At 43.8% G+C, this 18,083-nt stretch overlaps 1 protein-coding gene across 1 annotated transcript in view; it reads left to right on the top strand.

Annotated features, from left to right (window-relative positions):
• The window catches only part of ITPR2 (inositol 1,4,5-trisphosphate receptor, type 2), a 234,126-nt gene that overhangs the window by 211,337 nt on the left and 4,706 nt on the right, over positions 1-18,083 (top strand). The window lies entirely within an intron of this gene.

Genomic DNA, 18,083 nt, shown 5'->3' on the forward strand with positions numbered 1-18,083 from the left:
TGAACAGTGAAACGCGGGGTCAGTGTTGAGGGCTAATGCTTTTCTCCTATGACTGCTCTGAACAAGCTATTGAAAAGACCAAGAGCTGCTGCAGGGATTTGAAGAGCTACAGACACTGCCTTGTGAAGCAGTGAGTCTATGACTTGGATTGAGAGAGAGAAATTTGATGATACTGGGGCAGAGAGATGTTAAATTACATTTCATTTCCAGCCTGCTACCAGAGAAGGTTCGTTCTGGTGAGAGAGAGGGATGGATTATCAAGGCTGCCTTGGCTTGGGGCTTCATTTTTGAGGAATTCTTCCTACCTGTTGGGATATTCTGGTGCAGCATTTTCTTCCCATGGACTTCCTGGCAGGTACTGCACTGCTCAGGGTCTGTGGTTGCAGAGTCGGCATGTGTCTGAATCCCAGAGGACGGTGTAACCAAATGCACATCAGGCTTTGCTGTTTATGCATTTCTGGAGCCACATTTCTTATTGAGAGTATCTGCTCTGTTATCCTTCATCAAGCCTTTGATTATACATACTACCCAACCTCAGTAGGGAAGTGCTGGGCGCCCTTTTAATTTAGTACCTCAGTTTAGCCAAGGGGAAGATTCTTCTCCTTTAACTTCAGCTGTCTTCAAGTCAGGCACCTGGTTTAAATCGATCCCAGCTCCCTGCCCTGTCACTGCAGAAAGCTGGGTTATATATCCTGCCTTAAGACAGGTGTCTAGGATAGCTGAGGTGACTCACCCTGGCATTGCTTTTCTCACTCCATTAAGAGCCTAAATGATTAGTTTAGATAAGATGCCTAATCGGGAGCTGGCTAAAGTTAGAGGAGACAAATCCCACCCGCTGCGCAGGCTTACGCAGAGCTTCCCTTGAAGAACTTGCATTAGTGGAACGGCTCATGTTTAGACAGGAGCACATGCTTGAATGCTGCGATGAAATGGAGCTTTTGTAAGTGCTATTACCACTACATGGGAAGGTGGTGTGGCAGGTGATGGGAATTCAGTCCTCAGGTACAGAGGAACAGCCTATGTCCATGGAAATTTGGAACCATCAATCTCATTGCACAGCTCAGGGCATTTACACTGTTAGGCAGTAATGGATCTACACTTCTGCAGTATGATGGGTGAGACAGAAAAACTAAAATAAATGCTTGTATCCTCTGTTCCGTTACAAGAAATTATTCATAGTGGCAAGTTGTCCTCTTACACATGAAAATATTTTAGCTTATCTCAGAAATGCACTTTAATTCGTGGAATCAATAATATCTCCAGACTCTAGGGCTTGTCTCATTTGTCTATTCTTTCTCTACTCCTCTTCCTCTCCCTGCAATGTTTGTATGATTTTACACTTTGTGAGTATGTATGTTAAGTATTAATGCTTCATTCCAAGGGATGCATTAATATTCATAGTAAGTGTATTCATCCTGTGGCAGCAGTGGTTTGACTTTTCTGATGTAATTCACTGATGTATTTTGCATTTTCATTAATGGTGGGAACTCCTGTTTGAATATCTAAAATATTAACAGAAAAGCACTAAAACACATGTGACCTCAAGCACTGAACTGATTTCTCAAAGCCCCTGTTCCTCTGTGGCAGAATGCTGGTGGTTTAAGTGGTTAGTAGTAATCCAGATTTTGCAATTATTAAGCCCTCTGAAGGAAGGCTTGTTTTTTCCCTGGGTATATATAAAGTTAATGGTTGTTCTGGATGATAGGAAAGGTACATATGGGCCTAGAAATGTAAAGCTTACATGGAATGGAAGAGGGAATGGAGGGGGGCGGGGAGAGAAACAAATGTTTGAACAAACGACAAGTGGCTGGTGGGGGATTGTATCTTCATGTGGTTTAAATTCCCCAGTACAAAGTCTAGGGAAGGTGTGCTGCAGAAATACTAGTGCTGCGTAGCAGAAGCAATTGGAACTGCTTAAGTGAACAAAAAAGGACTCTTTCTCTTGGAGCCAGAGAGATTACTGTATACCACATGGTACAAAGAATATTAAGAAATGAAATAAAATAATCTAACTGGAAGAGTGGAGTATTCTGGAAGTATGATATTCAACTGGAAGAAGAGATTTAGAGATACAGCTTTGCTTATGACCAAAAGAAGAGTCAAAAGGAAAACACTCGGAGGTAGTTTTGCAGCTGTCAGCCGTATGAGCTGATGTAGCGTATGTGTTTAGCATGTTTCAAACACAGCATGATAGTACATTCCATGCAGAAATTAAGCCTGAGGTATGGGTTTTGTCCTGAAGACGGAGAGAGAAGCTGACTGAGAGTTTGTGACGGACTGAAAGCTCAGTGACCGTTCTTGTGATGCTGGGAGAGGTGACCAAGTCCCTGGTAAGAGACCAAGTTCTGGTTAGGATCTGGCACAAGAGAGGGAGACTTCAAATTAACCTTTCACAAGGGAACTGGGGCTTGCCAGTGGAACTGACTCATTGCTGAATTAGGCTCACTGGGGGTGTATGGGAATGCGACAAATATTTATAAAAATAGGGTGGTTGGAAGAACAGGGCAGTCTCAGGACCTCTTTGAAGGGGACAAGGTGGAATGAGATTTTATATTTCAGGTGATACAGAATATGGCTGAAAAAAATCCATGAATCATACTCCTGGAAAAGCTCTCTTAGCTCTACTAGTTTTTATTATGATTAGGTATGTCTTTTATGGCTGCTTCTGTAGCTTTAATGGATCAAACCCAAATTCTATGTTTTCACAGCTGGATTACTTAGAGAGAATTTCTACCCAAATCCAATCTTCAAGGCTCAGATCCATCCCTAAATACACATAGGTCAAAATTTTGGAGTATGCTGCAGTAACTTCTTTAATAGAAAGTAGAGTTTAGCTCCAACTATCATCCTCGCTACCCCTACAACTGTAGTTAGGAACCAATTATTATTTGTACTTGTCTACTACTGTCTTGCAAAGTACTGCAAAAAGTAACACTGGAGTGCTTATCAGTATGAACTAAGCACCAGGGAAAACGTATACAATTTCTGATAGTCTCTTTTCTCCATTGCCCAGACCCATCAGGACCCCAAAATATGACTGTCTATATTATGACTCTCAGTCTTTTTTATCTGTCATTTGTCCAGCAAACACTGAAGCATCTGGTTTGAAGGCTTGCTGATAGCACAACTGGAAAAAAACAGGAATACTATGGTTTTCTTGTTTTGGAATATTATTTGAAAGGCTGGGTGCCAAAAGGAATGGGAATTATTTACACATCTAACTTCACTTTCCCAGTTTTCCAGTTCAACAGGGGGAAAGAAATTTGTAGGTGGTGTCGTACACACCCCTCACTCAAAGGCAGTATTTTTGCAGGTTTCCAAGTTCACTTGTATTCCTGTTCCAGGGGTGGCTTGTTTCAAGGCATTCCCGTTATCTTGCATGTCTGGCCTCAAAAGACCTTGGGGCAGAGAACTTCTTTTGCTTTCTTCCTCTGGACTGTGGACGTCGGCTGCAAACTCCTAATGTTCCCTGTGATTTTGATTTTCCCAGAAGCTCTGTATTTGCTTCAGTGCTTAGCATACTGCTCTGGGCAGTGACACAAGTAATCAGTAGCTATCCAGCTTTCATAAAGCAAGGTATTATTTTTTCTTTTTTTTTTTTTCTTTTTAGAAAAAAGCATCAAGCATAGAATATATTGTAAAACAACACACAGTTTATACACCTCTAGCTTTTCAGACAGTTACTTTATGGAGATGTTGGTGGGAATAAAGCACTTCAGATCTTCCAGTGATGCCCATTCTTCTTGCACACAATCTTATATCAGTTATCGGGTGAAATATTAATGAATATTAAATCAGGGCAGTAGGTTTTATTATTTGTTTGTTATCCAGGCCTCTTTTATAAAGTCAGACAGGTATTATACAGTATCTAAAAAGACAGAAACTTTGAAAAGCTGGCTACATGCCTTGCATTTGCACTGAGAAGCTGCATGAATGATTCCCCTATTGAATTTTCATTCCTGCAGAAAAAAACTTACCTGATGCATTTGACCCGAAATACCATCCCCAGCAAACCCAGAGAGATGCACATAACTTGTATTACATCGATACAGCAATCTTTGAATGTTCCTTGTGTCCATTTGTCAGAGGATACAGTTTAATGCAATAACTGGAACAGTGAAGGTGAATGTCCAAATTTTTAGACTTCTCTTTTCAGAGGTGCAATTTGTACATGCAAATTTCACCTAAGCTTTAGTAGCTGCAAATAGATAAATGGAGGCAAAAAATGTAGATGATTAGTTACTGATTTTTTTGCAGCAAAACAGAGATATGAACTAGCCTATGATTTGTGTCTCCATTCATTTGCAAAAATAAAAGACTATTGGCATAGTAATTAATTATTTTGTCCATTGGAAGAATGAAAGACTTTAACAAACGAAGCCCTAAGTGTTTTGTTCTCACGTGCCCTGTCCACAGTTCTTAGCAAGGTTCATAATGGATTTTATCAGCATTAGTGCTACCTGTCATAACTACATAATTACAGCACCTAATTATATTATTACTTATTTACTCTAATTATGTAATTGGATGTAATTGGTGCAATTACTTAACTCCTCAATCAGCTGAAAACTGCTCTAAAACCAGCCTGTGTTCATAAGAGTGAAGGATACTGCCACGTGTTAGACCATCTCCCTAAAGCAAGGCAATCTTTGGTGGGAAATTAAAGGTTCTGTTCTCCTGCCATTGTGGTCATTGGGACCATGAGCCTTTTGTACCGTGATAGTATCTTAAAAAGTATTCTTTTACATCTTGTTTCACCTGTAAATGTATACCTCCTGAAAGGCAAATTCCTAATCTTAAGTCTCTCTTCAGGCTACTCAGGATCCCAACACCTCCACTGAAATCAAAAGCAAAATTCCCATCAACATTATAAGGACGAAGTAGAAGAGACAGGTCGAGCAACACCAGCCTGAAATTCTGAACAGTGATTTTCTTACTCAGTTCCTTTAAAAGCACTTCGGTGTCACAGCAATGACCTGTCATTGGTAATGTGACAAAATATTTTAACTACTTCATTTTAAAAATTTTGAAGGTGTCAGCTTTTTTTTTTTGTTATTTTTTGTTTTAAATTATTAAATAAAAGCGGTATTTACCAAATCTTATGGCCATTTCCATGTTGTGAGGAAAAATGCATTCCCCATTTTGAAAAATTCTAGTTGTTTTGGTTGTTTTTTTTTAAATACTGAAGTTTGAAAATGGATCTGAATTTAGCGCTCCCTTGAGCTGGTGCTGTTGTCTCTCTTCTTCCTACCTCCAGCCTCATGGTTTTGCCACCTTTTTCTATTACATACCCAGAAGTGGGTATTAAATTCAAAAGCAGCACTGGGAGTAATGCCAAATGAGCATTTGAGAAGCCTCACAATACTTGTCATTCTGCCCATGCTGTGTGCTGGGCAGCGCAAGTGCTTTTCCCTCGGCACCCTTCTCTCTCCTGCCTCGCTGCTCTGCGTTTTGCCGTGCTCCCACCTCGGGAGCGGAGGTTGATGTGAGCCGTAGCGGCACGTAGCTGCTCCCCAGGTTCAGGTCTCAGCGGTGGTGCTGCTGCGAGGTCCTGTCCAGAGTCGCTCCAGGGGGCTGTGACCCCCCAGCGTAGCAGCAGGGACAGGGGACAAGCTCCCTCCTGGAGCCGGAGCTGCTTGCGTATGGTCCCTGGCACACCCGTGTGTGGCCTGCAAAGGGGTTTTTTTTTCATTTTAGCCAACCTCAGCAGAAGTAGCTGACTGTCAAAACAGCAAAAGCATGAGCCAAGGAGAGCCTGCAGAGCCCGACAGCTGTGGGTCGAGAGCCTGGCTGCCCGTTTTTTCACACCTTGGGGCAGTGAGAGGTTGTCCCGGGGTTAGTTAGTGAACGTAAAGTCATTTCACTGATGCCAGATCCTGGTGCGCACCCCCAGCCTGATGTCCAACATATTCAGTGTCCGTCCCCGAGCAAACCACGGGGAACCCCGGCTCTAGAGGAGGCAGGTCCAAAGGAAACACAGACAGGCGAGGTGAAGGCAGTGAAAAAGTGCCATAAGGAAAGGGGAAGAGCATGCTGACAGCAGGCAGGCGAGGAGGAGCAGGGTTAGTGGAACAAGCTGTTCTTTACTGCTGTCGATTTTTGTCAAAGAATGTAGTAAAATAATATGTACTAAGAGGGCTGTTGACCTCGGCTCTTAAAATATAACTTCTTTGGAGAAGAAAAAAAGTTCTGACATCCAGGATTTTTCTATTCTGTTATCTATCGTCTTTTTGAATTTTGGGGGCAAAAGTTTTCCCTGCTAATTTTTATCTCTAGTCTATTAGATAGATATTCTTATTACATCTGAGGATTGCCAAACACAGTACAGGTAGAGAGAATGACCTAAACCAGAGAAATATCAATCCAAAGTAACATGAATGCTGCAGAAGGGACACTGTGGTTGTCAGGAAGACACTCCGGGTGTTTTTCACATGCATTCTGGTGATTCACCCTAGATAATTTAAGAAGTTTCCTCCCCCAGATGTCCACCATACCCTTCTGTTGCAATTAACCACAACAATAGCAGAGGGGGGGAGGACAAGCGATGTGTTTGTTCGCTCTTGAGCTTCTGCAGTTCACAGCCCGGAGTACTAATGTGAAAATTGATGGCCATTGAAGTCACGCCAGTCTGAACTGCACTGGTTGAGGAGAGGACACACTACTGATTCTGCTGCCTCTTTATAGGTAGGATAATATCAGCAGGGAGAAAGGGCACGCAGCTGATAGGGGTGACCCCTTCAACTGCTACAGCTAAATCTGCCAGGGACAGGGAGCTGCGGTTCTTAAACTGGCTCACTATAAATAAACTGTATTTTTAAGGCCTCCTCATTATCATAAATTCTAGTTCAACATGAAGTTTCTGATCTGGCAACTCACAGACTTGAAAATGCTTACAGGACTTGTGCACACAAATGCCCTGCTGGAGTGGGGCATGGAGTTTATAACTTTTGGGAAGCTAATAATGTTCCCATTGTTAGGACTGACTTATTTTACTTTTTAAAACTGGCCTTCCTCCAAAAACGAGCAGATGTTATCAAAGCAAAACTTGCAAGGATGAGATGTATGTACATATCATTAAGCTATGCAACTTTTTCGTAATTACTTTTAAAAGACTGATATGATGCATGTCACATTATGAGTAATTACTTACCATGGCAGTAATACCAAGAGGACAAAAGCCGGCTGCTACCTAAGATCTGAGGTCTCTCTGACAGGCTCATTTCCTAGGAAATAAACGTCGGTTTTGTCTACAGTTGGGTTTTCATAAAATAAGCAATTAAAGAAATATGCCTAAATAGATGATTTACTGCTCCCATTTTTTGTTGTGCTCAAAATAGAAGAGCGAGCAAGAGTGCAGCTCCCTGTGTCCTTCCACACGGACGCAGGCCCTGCGGGGAGTTCAGGGCTTCGGTTTAGGTGCACCAGGTCCCAGAGAAAGTCTTTTTTCTGCATCAGGGCCTGCCTCAAATTCACAGAGGATCTCAGAGCTATTGAGAGGTGATACAGAGTCACTAAAATAGAGCTGGAATTGTGCTTCGCACAGGTTCAACCACTGCTTGGGTATATGAGGGGAAGTCCCTCTCCCCTCATATACCCAAGTGTTATCCAGCTTTACATATACAGAATATATTGAGGCATTATTGTTTTACTTGCTGCTAGGTATTGAATTATTTTTCGATTGTTGCTCTTCGTGTTGTTCAAAAATAACATTCATTTCTGTAGGTAGCCCATTGCTATTTTTGCTTCTCTGTACAATTTTGCCTCTACATTATTATCTTATAGAAGTGCTGAACACCTCCCTCTCCACTTCATAAAATAAGCAATTACAGTAACGTGCCTAATTAGCTCATTTCCTGCTCATTTGTGTGTTGCTCAAAGCATGAAAAGTTAACATCACATGAGGACTTTGCATCTTTGCACAAAGCTCCTATTCTACAAGAGAGCTGAGCATCTTCTTTTCTACTTCAAGGGCTCTGCATCTTCCAGAAATGGGCTTTTTGGTCCACCATAAATAATTTAGTTGGCCTGCTTGGCTAGGTGATGTGTGAGGTATGGGTAAATAAAGGGAAAGGTGGGCTTCATTTGGTATCTCGTTGTAAAAGCTTGAGGTTTTAGTGGCTTTAAGTTTATATACAGTCTTTCCAGACAGGCAAAATTAATTATCCTGTTGCTGCTCGAACGGGAAACCACAGATCTGATCCTGCCTCCTTAGAAATGATGCCATTAGCTGGAGCAGGAGAAAGATTGGTATCAACGGCAGGTGCTGCAGCACAGGCAGATTTGCTGTGTGTAGTGAGGGTATGGTGATAACCTTCATCCCCCTAGCTGAATCGTTGAGGGAATGGCCATGCCACTGCGCAGTGCCCTTCTCCCTGCTGCCTCGGTGCTCAGCCCTTCACGTTCTTGTTAACTCCTAAAGGGACAGGTCCCAGCGCCAGCGCAACCCTGTTTGTTTTCCTCTTTCCTTTGAAATCACTTCTGAATAAAAAGCCGTAATGTAATTGCAAATTAGAGTGGAGCCTAAAACTCCCCAAAAGTATATTCATTGAGATTTGGGGGTTTTACCCCCGAGCTCTGGAATCAGCAGTTGGATGACTACCCAGCCCTAGTCTTTTTGGACCCTCTGGTATTGTGGCTCAGTTGTAAGCTTAGCTTGATTTCCTCTGTGTTTGAAAGATTTGGCCACCTGTCTGTTGACCAGTATTTAGGCTCTGAAGACTGATTTTGCTATAAAGATGGGTTCTGCCTTGATAATACAGTGTAGTCACAGCCTCCTAGTCCTCCTTCCAACTTCAATTCATTCAATTTGCAAATTAAAATAAATGAGCCGAGTAGGGTTCCTGTTTGTTTGTTTGCTGCTGGCCTTAAAAACTCGAGGAGGGGTCTGGACATGAGGCTGTGTTCCTTGAAACTTGCACATCCCCACGAACATGGAGTGGAGGTGTTCCAGCTGGAGCACCCTCAAGCCAAGCAGTGCTGCTGGCAGGACACGGGCTGTGGTTCCCTGCTGGAATCCACTCCCGCCTTGACCTGCCAGAGACTAGAGCTGTTAACTTTCCAGGCAGCTTGCAAAAGCCATCTTTTATCCCTTTGTTAAAGAAGCATGTGGCCTGAGATGGATCTGTGTGTGGGCAGATCTTTATTCTGTGATTTCAAATGATGGAAAGGCTCTCCAAGGCACTGGATAGGCACCTACTGTTGCGCTTGAAATCCTGGCAGTAACAGAGCCTCAATTCTCCTGGGACTGGTTGTGTATGGCTTTGCCTAATGAAAACTGGACCTTAACTGGGGTCACAGATAGCGATAAGACGTTCAACCCCAGAGGAACAATGTAATGAGCAGATCCCAAAGCGTGTAAACTGAAATAATTTGATTTTGCACTATGGGAGAAGCAACAAACACAAAACACTTCAATGCTGTTTGAGAATATTATTGCAACATTTGAAAACAATTATTGTTCTTTGTATTACAGTGGTACTGAGCTTCTGGCTTCTTGAATGGGAAAGAGACTCCAAAACTGTCCACAGCCAAGGCAGATAACTGCAGATGCTGAGGAGAGGAAGGACTATGGGTTTGCCCAAAGACTAAGGGCAATTAGTAAAAGAACAGGCAGATGAGTCTGAGGTTGCTGCCTTACCAGGAACACCATTTAAAAGTAAATAAGCGTAACTTTGGTTGGACTCAAAACATAGTGGTGAGATTCTGCAAGAAGTAAAACAGGGAAAGGCTACAGAAAATGTTGTTCTGCTTCTGAGTTCTTACAGTTCAGAGACAGCAAGATTTGGGGGAGTTGGGTGCAACATTAGTGTGAGCTTGTTCTACAAGGTGTTATAGATATGATGAAGTTGTTTTCTGTATCTGTCATGGGAAGAAAAATCCACCAGCCCGTATTACTTTGCATGGATAAGTTTCTGAACTTGTATAACTTTGGTCTCATTGTGCCATTTATCTTTTGGGATCAGCTTTATGAGATTTGTGTCAGGTTTTTCTATTTGCTTGCAAAGCTAGTTCACGGAATCTTCTCTCTTTTTAGTGTGGTGCATGTGTGTATGATAAAAAGCTAAGATTGCATCATCTTTAATAAAAGAGAAGATATATAGCCTAAAGAAATCAGATTAGTTGTAGAGAAAGAAATCAATCAGGTTGGCAAATTGTATCTGTGGGACAAAGTGCAAAATGTTTGTTTCATACAGTATTTATTGAACAAATTTGTTGAGAAGATGGTTAAAAATGCTCTACAGGAAAAAAAGGGAACCGTTTTGTTCAATTTAAATGACATTGATGTATTTTTTACATCATGAAATCTTGCAATATTACCAACAACAATCCCTGATAAAGTACTTTACACAATTGCTTCACAGGGCATTTTGAGATAAAAGTATATATCGGAGATTGTAAATTGGCTGCATCCAATTTATATATAATGGAACCCACTACAGCCATCCTACAAAATTCAATAGATCAGGAATCACATTACAATTCTGTGAGTTTGGGGTGCTTTAAAGAGTCTCCAAAACAAACAGACAACTTTAAATCATATTTAATGAACCCTGTGTATTTTATACACACGTGATTAAAATGTTTTGTCTCTGTTCTTCATTTTGCTGGGTGCTGCTGAAGGAAAATTGTAACTCCAGGTTTGTGAAACTGATCATCTGCTTGTTCTCAAGAGAAAATGCATTTTAATTGAACAGAGCAAACCATATTTAAATGCAGGGCTGGAAAAACAAAGAAAAAGGAAAAGCAGATCTGTACAGAGAATCCATTTCAATATTTTCCTAGCAGTGTGAGTAAGAGCACTAAACGAAAATATAGTATAGGCAGATAAAGGTTCACAAAGTATCATGGTTTTCTCTTTCATTGATCTATGCTTGCAGCCTCTGAAAACAGCGCACAGTAGACAGGAACCTGAACGAATAGACGTTTCACCTTGAGGGCCCAGTTTTGCTGGTTTCCACCTATTTCCCAAAGGGAATAAAAGTGCTCTGTGCTTCCCCGTAGGCAGGTGGCACCTTGCGGGATCTGCCTCTCACCCAGCCACAGCCAGACCTGCCAAGGGGCCTCTCCTTGGCCATCGTGTCTGCGCAGGCAAGGATTTGTGCTCGCCGTGCAGAGGAATGTACAACACCCGTGGGCAAGCATTTGAACAGAGCAAGCGATTTGAGAGCAGGTTGATAGCGTTCAGGCCCATAAGGCTGAAAGGTGGCCATTGCTTGGTGTTGTTTTGTCATGAGACGCTTCAAAGAGAAACCTAGATCTTTTTCCTCTCCTCTGACTGATACTCAAGTATGTGCATTTATGCACGTGTATGGTATATGCATGATTATATCGTTGCTTAAAAAACCAGTTCTGTATAGCCCATTGGTTACAGGTAATAATTCTTATTAATTTTAAAAGAAAATGTTGTTCTTTAAATTGTCCTTTCGTACCGCACCATGTGCAAAATGTATCAGAGTGAAAATGGGCCCAAAGCAGGAACATTCAGATCAGGATTCAAAATGCCTCAACTCCGGCAGTATCCTAGACCAGAACAATCGCGCTGCAATCAGCAAAGCTCTGCTTGTGTAAAGCTGAAAACAAGGTCAAGTCCTGAGCCTCTGAAAAATGAATCTCCAGCTGAGTCTTTGTATTTCCCAAAGATTCTGTTACACCAAATTGAAGCTAAAGCTAGGAAATGGACAGTGCTTGCAAAATACAAGGTGACAGGACCAGAGAATTAAAGCTAAATGTGAAAAAACCTCATAAATTTCAACAAGTATGCCCCTGAATCCTGTGCTACAAAAGATATGAAGTAGAGGTCATGGTTTGGAGTTTAACCATGGAGTTAGACCCTGATCCACTGGATCAAACCAGCACTTACATTGACAAAAACAGGTCAAAATTTGTGGTGTCCTGACTGGCTGAATGGTAAGCATGTCTCTAAGGAGCAGACAACATCTCTGTCCCCAGCAGTGGCATGATACTGTAGGCTATGGTTACATTGCAGTGGGATTTTGTCTGAAGTTCAGTATCTGGAGTGCACCTGCTAGCATGTTTTGCAAAAGAAAATCAATATTAAAAGAAGAACAGGAGAAGGGGAGCTTTAGCGTGCTAGTGCAAGCAGTTTGATAGGAACGGCAAGGGCCGGGAGAAGCATCGTAAGGCTGTTCACTTTAAATGCAGTCAACAGGAAGCAGAAATATCGTTACCATTCAGCTCGGCATGAGCCAGTCTGGCAAACGGATGGTGAATTTGCTGAAATGATGTCAGGGGCAGCAGGGGAAGGAGAGGGAGAAAGAAGTTAGAGCTGCGGGCATTTTGGTGGCGGTGGTGGGGCTGCATGAGCAGCTCAGCCCCTCTCCTGTGACAGGGATGCCCTACAGGATGTGGCACTAAGAGGGGCCGCTCTCAACACTTGGGGGAGCCGAGCCTGCAGGATTCAACAGCAGCACCCCAACGAGCTGCAAAAGAGGAGACCGAGAACTGCCAGGTGCCTCTGCGCAGAGGCTGCCATTGCATTATGCTGTGCTTCCACCGAGACAGCTGGAACTAAACCAGAGCCTCCCATGCTGCCATTAAAAGGTTCTTTTTTTTAAGGACATGTGCACTTAATGTCAGAATATTGAAACCATACCCACGTGAATAAAGTTACTAAGCCAGTGATTCATTGCTGTTTCAAATCTCTATCTAGCCACAGTAAATTTCTGCTCAGTAGTGACAGTCTGTGTCCACATGCAGGCTATGATTTACAGTTCTGCGTTTTGTATCAACAACATCTGTTTAACAAAAGAAAAAAAAAAAGCCAAGAACATTTATTTTCTAATCTCTGTACCAGATGTTGTTTCGTTATGCACAAGATCCAGGGATTATATCAGAAATAATTTCATTATTTTAAACGAATAATCTGAAGTGTTTTTCCTAAAGCATGTCCCGTAACCACTAACAACATATAAACACAGGAATGTGGAAAAATAAACTTGTGTTTTGCACAAATCTATATTATATCTATTTTAAAGGCACAAATATTAAGCATCAAATACTAGCTTCAGATGGTAGTGTTGGGATTCTTGAAGATTCGCAGAGGAGAATATCAATTCTCAGGGTTGTGATAGAGATAAGGCGGCAGAGAGTGATTGAAACAGCAGAAGAAATCAACAGTTGAGAAGTGCCACGGGGACGGGAAGACACAGGAAGCAAACGTGGCTTCAAGGAGAGTAGTGCTGGGGTGGGATACAAGCTTAGGCCCTCCAAGAACACAAAAGTTGTGCCATGCAACTCTTGTGAGTCGCTGGCTGGCTGCGGTCCCTGCACACCTGCAGGTCCCCCGGGTTCCCACCTGGAGGGTAGTCGGAGGGTACAGTCTCAGTGCGCTGGTGACAAAGCTGCTTAGTTCGGTTTCTGCTTTCCACCTTCCGGGGTAAAGTTGCTCGGGGCTGAAGCAGCGTCGCTTCCCTCGACGTGCTGGCTGCGCTCTTGCTGATGCAGCCCAGGTCATGGTTGGCCTTTCTCACTGTGAGGGCACGCTGCTGACTCATGTACTTAGCATTTGCATTTGGTTTTGCCCACAACAATAGTGCGAGATCACATTCAAACTTAGGTCTCAACTGTAAAAAGTTATTTTCATGATCGTTTCCATCACTTAGAGGTAAATGCCAAGTCCCTTAGGTGTGTTGGATAAGCAGAAATTTTGGCGTGTTTGTTCCTGGAAAAGCAGGGTCCTTTACAGAGTTTCAAGCTGAGTATTGAAACTGCCACATACAGCACCCGAGAAAAATCTTCACAACTTGAGGTTTATTACCATTCCTCGCCATAATTTTTGCAGGGATATCACAAGCGGGAATGCTGATACTGAAACACTGAGACATTTATAACTGACTGGCCTGGATATCAGTCTTGAAGAACTCACAATTCTTCAGAATTACGGTGATAGATGCTGTTGCAGCCCTCAAAAACATTCAGCCAAGTTAAAATGAAAGTAAATGCATCAATGACGCTGCTAAAGCAGATGGTGGGTCTGTGTTATAGTTCCAACCTTCTTTCAGGGGGAAACAGATTTCTATATTTTTCCATGAGCTGTGGAAGCTGTAGCATGTGTCAATCCAATATAGACCCAGCCAGACCTATGAGTTTTCTTGTTGCATAAAGATTTATCTGTAATTGCCAAGGTTTATTTTTATTTTCCTTGAATTACTGTTGTGGATGCATATAGATGCATAACAATTCCTAATTTCCCTCCCTATATTCTTGTACAGCACAGATTGCTTATCGAATACAGTCTTAACATTAAAGTGTCAAACAGGATTTGCAGAAAGCTATTTGGGTTTGTAGTTTAGGATGAACATTTATCAAATTGTGGATTAGCTGAATCATGCACTGAACCAAATTATTATTGTCTGTGATTAAATCACAGAGTGGTTATTGCCGTGTGTCATCTAAAGCACAAGATAGTTTACATGTTTAAAATCCTTTTTTAAGGTGGCTATTGGAGCTACATTACTACAGACTTTTAGGACCAGACTCTGTCCCTAAGCAGAAAAAATAATAGCTTTCAAAAGGTCGTTTGGACTGATCACTCTCTGCTTATACGGGCAACAGATCTGGGAAGGGAATGGATGGACTTATTTACGTTTCAGACACACGGAGTAATTTCTCAGTAAATAGATCTCTTTGTACCCGGCGCTAAAGTATTTATTCAAGGTGCTGGCTCAAAAAAGGGGAGTGAACGGCCTGTTCGTTCTCGTGCCTGAAAGGACACGAGCTGCCTGCTGAAGAGCAGCAATGCCGACAAGTTTGTTTCCCTTCATGCTGAGGCAGGGGTCCTAGGGTGCAACTGAGTCGCAGAGGGTGAAGCTGTGCCACGCTTCCCGGCAGTGCCGCTCCTCAGGCCTGGAGGCCACAGGGTGACTGACGGTGGCTCCCCTCAACGCCAGTGCAGCACGGTTTTACCGCCCCAGTGGGCACTTGAGAGGCTACAGTCTCTCTCAAGCTGTAGGAGGCTTCTGCCAGGCTGCCACGGTGGTTGCTGTTCATTGCACGCCAACGAACGTGCGTCGCAAGGTGGGATACCACGAACCGCCCAGCATAGCACACCGAGGCACCAGTAGCAAACCTTCACGGCGATGTCCATGCTCCTCTCCTGCACTCTTCAGTGACCATCTAGCTGAGGAGCTCGGAGGGCTGTAAGCATACTCGTTTTCTCAGCCTCGTTATTAGGTAACAAATAATCCTCCTGACAGCCGTCTCACTCGCCTCGCTGAGTCACCAAGGAGCGAACGATCTGTGCCGCCGGGGGAACGGTGGGCTGGGGGACGTGGAGGCCCGTCTCCTGCTCTGATGCCTGCAGCTGGGGAAGTCACAACCCAGGAGGAGTCATGAGCAGTCATTGCCGCTTTTCTTTTTGAATAGATAGGAGGGAAGTCCTGAAATGGCTTGTTTTCATGTTGCAGTGAGGGGTCACGGTGTAGAAAGGGCTAAGAGTCACTGCAGTAGAGTCTGCTGGAGAAATGAAAATCTGGTACAGCTGACAGTGGCGTGGCACTCTGAGCCCATGGCAGGGGCACCGGCAGAAGGTATGCATTAGGCTGCCTTCGCTCCCTTACTTCATCCCCTTCGTCCTACTCTTTGACCTATTTTCTCTCATTGTTATCTAGTAATCTATTTTTTAAAGGCTCAGCCCAGTCTTTCCTGCTGGCTGCAGCTGATCCATCTTGCTGCTAGCCTGTGAAACCAGCACCTCCTAAAGAAACGTCCCTCTGCCAATTACTCCAGAGGCATGGATTCAGCTCAGCGTGAGAGCTCAATTGAAGCCAGTTGGCTGTGCCAACAGGACAGGGGTGGCGAGAGAGAGACTTTTTAAAAAGTATAGAAACTCTAAACAAATTTCTTGTCTTTTCTCCACCCATGCTCAACCAAAGCTAGCAAAATCAGAAAAATGGCAATGTTTTACCAAAGGGAGGTCTTAGCCCCTAGCTCTGCCCTCCCCCTGGAAAGCCCACAGAAGGGAAGGAGAAAGTTGCATAGAAAACTTCAGGAGGCAAACACAGCCTTTTGCTCTGAGCATGCCTCTCCAAGAAGAAGGGTTTGAGGTTTCTCAGAAAATGCGAATAGCAAATCCTCTAAGCCCTGTGATTTCTCAGGCGTGTGCCCTAGCCGTTGGCACCTCGCAGCTGGGTGTACCCAGAGTACCTTGCAGAGAGGTGTTCGCCCCGGGTGAGCTGTGATTCCCGCTGAGTCCCGCCAGCCGAGGGGGGAGGACGGAGGAAGCGAGCATGCTGGATCGCCACATGAAATGTCTGCTCTGCTCATGTGCAGTCTCTTTGGCCGGCAGCCTTTTGGCTAGCCCCACCTGCCTTTTTTCTTCCCCCCCCCCCCCACACTGCACCCCCCCCCAAGCTGAACTCACGGAGAGGAGGCTGCGGCTCCTTTCTGTCCCTGCAGCCTTCCTGTCTGGCTGACTCTGTGCCCTGGACACAGATGTATGCTTAAATATGAATTCTGCGAGGCACACGTTATGATTGCGGAGGGAGTGTGGAGCGGGAAGATGCTGTGATCCATAGGTGGGCTGCTGCGGTTGGGCTGCAAATAGCTGCTGTCCTGTGCAAGAATGAAATAACAGTAACAATATGCTGCGTTCAGCCCCGGTTGTTTAGAAAGAAGGTGTCAGTACATTTTAGCAATTAATTCTGTGTCCAGACGGCTACTTTGTTTTTAAGCATCCCATCCACATACCTCACCCTTTGTGAGCTCATTTATGCTCAAGTTACATCTCCTCGCGCTAACCTGGTGGCTGTTGATTGAGTCCTGTGACAGCTGTTTGCAGAGGTTTGCCCTGCTCCCTGCCAGCAGCCTACCTCCCTCATCCAAACTGCTGCTCGGTTCCAGGCTGGGTTCAAAATGTCTGAGTGAGCTCTATCCTGGGCAAAATGGTTGGATTTTTAAGAGTGATAGCTAAAGCGTGACAGATAACACCCTGCAAAATCCCATTCCCGCACCAGTTAAATAAGGCGAAGCAGAAGCACACCTGCAGCGTAGAGGAGGCACGTTATAGCTTTAACGTGTTAGTTGGTCAAGGTGAACCCTGGACTGAGCCCATAAACATTTAAGTCCCAGAACAAATGTTTGGGGTTGTACAAACATGTTAACTACCTCCAGTTAATTGGCAAGCAATTACCTTGAAGTAAAAATAGCTTTCCCATAGCTGAGCAGTCACAGAGTGCCTGTACCCCTGTGAACACTTACAGATCACTAAAATTTTCAGCAGAGGAGCCTTGTCCAATTTGCCTTCTGGATCCTGGCGGGTTTGTGATCAAGTTTTCTGTCCCCAGCAGCAATTGCTGCTTGTTTGTGGTATAGACTCAGCAAATAGGGCTGTGCGCCAGAGCTAATTTTCATGCTGCCCTTTAATAAAGTTCTGCAGTTCATAATGCAATGAAAAAATAAGATAATATTGACCGGCAAAAGCATGCAGTTCAGCAAGGGAATATACCTACTGCGTGTACCATAATGGAACTATCGGTGAAAGCTAGATTAGTATTAGTATTTTTAACTTAAAGACGGGTTGGCAAGCTAGAATGTGTTTCCTACTGACCTACTGAATTTTGAATCTTTCTGATACTTTGCGTTACAAAGATACACAGCTGGACTGGATTTCCTTAGATGTATATGCAGCTGAGAACCAAGAAGCAAAGTCCTGCCTGCACCCAACACAGCACTTAGGACTACCAAGTGAGAGACCTGTGGTCAGCTGTTTGACCTGTTGCCTCTCTGCTGCTAGGAAAAGCTATAGAAGTCAGTAGCATCTTTTCATGAGACCTCCGGTCCATGCAAACCCATCAGCTTCTCTTAGAACTTGGATCAAGTCCTTGCTTGATCCTCCACAACATTTTGGAAAAAAATGCCCAGATTTTCTCAGTCTGTAACTAAACCACAGCTGGGTTTCTTTCTCGGGAGAGATTATCACAGCATTGCTGGAAAGGCAAAGCTGGGCCCACGCGAATGAGTGGAGTCTGTCATTGAGTTCCCGTGACTCTGGCGCTTGTGGTGGCCGAGACGGGCTGGCATGTGGTTCGGAGTGGTTCCAGCTGAAGAGCTACCATCAGCACCAC

This window comes from Pygoscelis adeliae, unplaced genomic scaffold (assembly GCF_000699105.1).
Source record: "Pygoscelis adeliae isolate BGI_AS28 unplaced genomic scaffold, ASM69910v1 Scaffold38, whole genome shotgun sequence".
NCBI lineage: Eukaryota > Metazoa > Chordata > Aves > Sphenisciformes > Spheniscidae > Pygoscelis > Pygoscelis adeliae.